The 2500-nt window shown below is 48.4% G+C and overlaps 1 protein-coding gene across 3 annotated transcripts in view; it reads right to left on the reverse strand.

The window, feature by feature from the left end:
• The window catches only part of LOC113810268 (sodium/potassium-transporting ATPase subunit beta), a 124892-nt gene that overhangs the window by 4705 nt on the left and 117687 nt on the right, over positions 1–2500 (reverse strand). The window lies entirely within an intron of this gene.

The following is a 2500-nucleotide window of genomic DNA, read 5'->3' on the forward strand; positions in this document are numbered from 1 at the left end:
GCTCTCAATGTAGCTACCTCCCTCTAATGCTATACTTCAACCAAGAAAGATGTTTGAAAAAATAAAGGCATAATGCTATGCATTCTTACCTTTGCAAACATAAGTTCTGAATTGATTTTCCCATTGCTTTATAAAGTCGTTCACAGTTTACAACCGATAACCATTTCATTTTGAATTGTCACCTCAGAATTATGCATCATACACTGCATTTCAGAATTCTCAAAGAAACATAGTTTCGAAGGTCAAAAGAAGAAATTCCAAGCCAACGGCAGGTCCCAGCTTCAAAGACCAGTGAACCCCAGACAAGATTTAATAGATTTGGCTCTTGGCAATTCAGCAAAGATGCGGCCGTTACTACACAAAAGACAAACACACACACGTTGCTACTGTGAAAATAGGGACTTGGCAATGCCTCGCTTCCCTTCCGCCAAGACTGAATTTGTTCTTTGAATTGTGGCAGTTCTGGTCGCCGCGTCTGGTCGGTCCCTTTCATGTGTTTCCCCCATTCCGAAATGCGCCATAGACACTCCTCATTCGCATCCTTTCTTGCACACTTGTATACACGGTACTGAACATCCCAAATTTCCAAACGCTCAATTTACTTCCGCAGTGTCTCCCCTTCATAAAAATTACTGTACGAGAAAAGGCAGGTTCTCGCTTTTTTTTAAACTACCGTAGAGACGAAACGCGAGAGATGACAAGGGGGTTAAGGAGAAGAAAAGACGACAAAGCAACGGCGATATAATCCGTTTTCCTTATTACTAAGTCAACCCTTCACTTCGACATCCTTCGCCCCCCTTAAAAAAATACAAAGAAGACATCCAAGTCCTCCCAAACGCACCATTTCCCTACATTCCCCAGGAGTCACCCTGCCGGAGCCATTCTAGGGTAAAGCGGACACCCACGATACCCCGCACCCTCCCCTTGCTATGCAACCCAACCTCCCTCTAGCCCGGGACACTCTTTGCCCACAATTTCCAAGAACCAAGCACCCCATCCCCCATCTAGATTACAATCCCTGCATACCCCCCCCCTCTCCCCATCACCTACAAAAAAAAGCCTACCCAGCAGAGGCAACCATAGCAGGGTTAGGGGGCCTGGCCGATCTCGCCAAGTTGCCGGCGAAAGACCGCTCCTCCCTTCCTGCTGGCTGCTTGCCAACCCCCTCGCGCCCGGGTACTCGCTACTGGGCCAGGCGCGGGGCTGGGAGGGCCGCCGCATCGAAGCTCGCTCGCTCGCTCGCTCATTCTTGTTCATTCCGTCTTTCCTTGTCTGTCTTTCTCGTAGTCTCTCTTTCCCTGTGTGTCCGTCGTTCTCACAGTCATTCTCTTTCCCTGTCTGTCTTTCTAATACTCTCACTCACTCACTCAATTTCTCTCTCTCTCTCTCTCTCTCTCTCTCTCTCCGGTTCTATCACTCTTCCTTTCCGCAATATGCATTATCGCTCCATGATACCGCTGTCAAACAGACACGTGTAATATATTTGACGTTTCCATACTTCCAATGTCATAAAAAAAAATCGGGTGCCAACTGTCACGGATGACAACACGAAGTCTAGCGTCTCCCTTCAACGTTAGAACTGTGACAGCCGCGACGAAATCCTAAAGGGAACAAGCCCTAGTCCCCGAGAGGCAGCTAATAACATGTAAACAGCAATGTAAAATGGATGAACTGCCAACGACCGGCAGACAGGAGAGCAGAAGCCGAGGGGCAGTTCCAGCATCGATCCCGGAGAACAAGCCCCGCCTCCCCCCAACCCCCCCAACCCCCCCTCGTCACTCCTCCTAGCCGGCCATCAGTTCGTCTTTTTTTCCCCCTTTCACTGTGGCATTTAACCGGCCGTCTATAGACCACCCTTCGATACACAAAACACCTCGGATTGCGGCGAAGACCATCCGTGTCGAACGAGAAATGAAACACAAGAGATATAATTAAGAGAAAAAGAAAAGAAAAGAAAGTTTGGAAGCGCAAGACACGAATGAGAATAATGAAGAAAGCGAGTTAAAAAAAAAAAAAAACAATCACGTTAACCAAGAAAAAAAAAGAAAGTTTGGAAGAACAAGGGACGAATGAGAATAATGAAGAAAGCATGTTAAAAAGAAAAAAGAAACGAAATCATGTTAAACAATAGACAAGCCACTGAAAACGTGACCCTGAATTTTCTCGACTCCGCAGCCCATCAAAGTGTCAGGGAAATCAATTCCAAGTCAGGGACGCCCTAAAGAGACACCCCCTCCTCCACCCCCTCCCTCCTCCCCGGCCTTTAAACCTCCCTTATACTGACCCTTCCCTCCTCCACTCTTTCCCTCCTCCCCGGCCTTTAAACCTCCCTTAAACTGACCCTTCCCTCCTCCACCCTTTCCCTCCTCCCCGGCCTTTAAACCTCCCTTAAACTGACCCTTCCCTCCTCCACCCCCTCCCTCCTCCCCGGCCTTTAAACCTCCCTTAAACTGCCTTCCCTCCTCCACCCTTTCCCCTTCCTCCCCTCCTCTACAACTCC

The sequence above is a fragment of the Penaeus vannamei genome, chromosome 7, assembly GCF_042767895.1.
Source record: "Penaeus vannamei isolate JL-2024 chromosome 7, ASM4276789v1, whole genome shotgun sequence".
Classification (NCBI taxonomy): domain Eukaryota; kingdom Metazoa; phylum Arthropoda; class Malacostraca; order Decapoda; family Penaeidae; genus Penaeus; species Penaeus vannamei.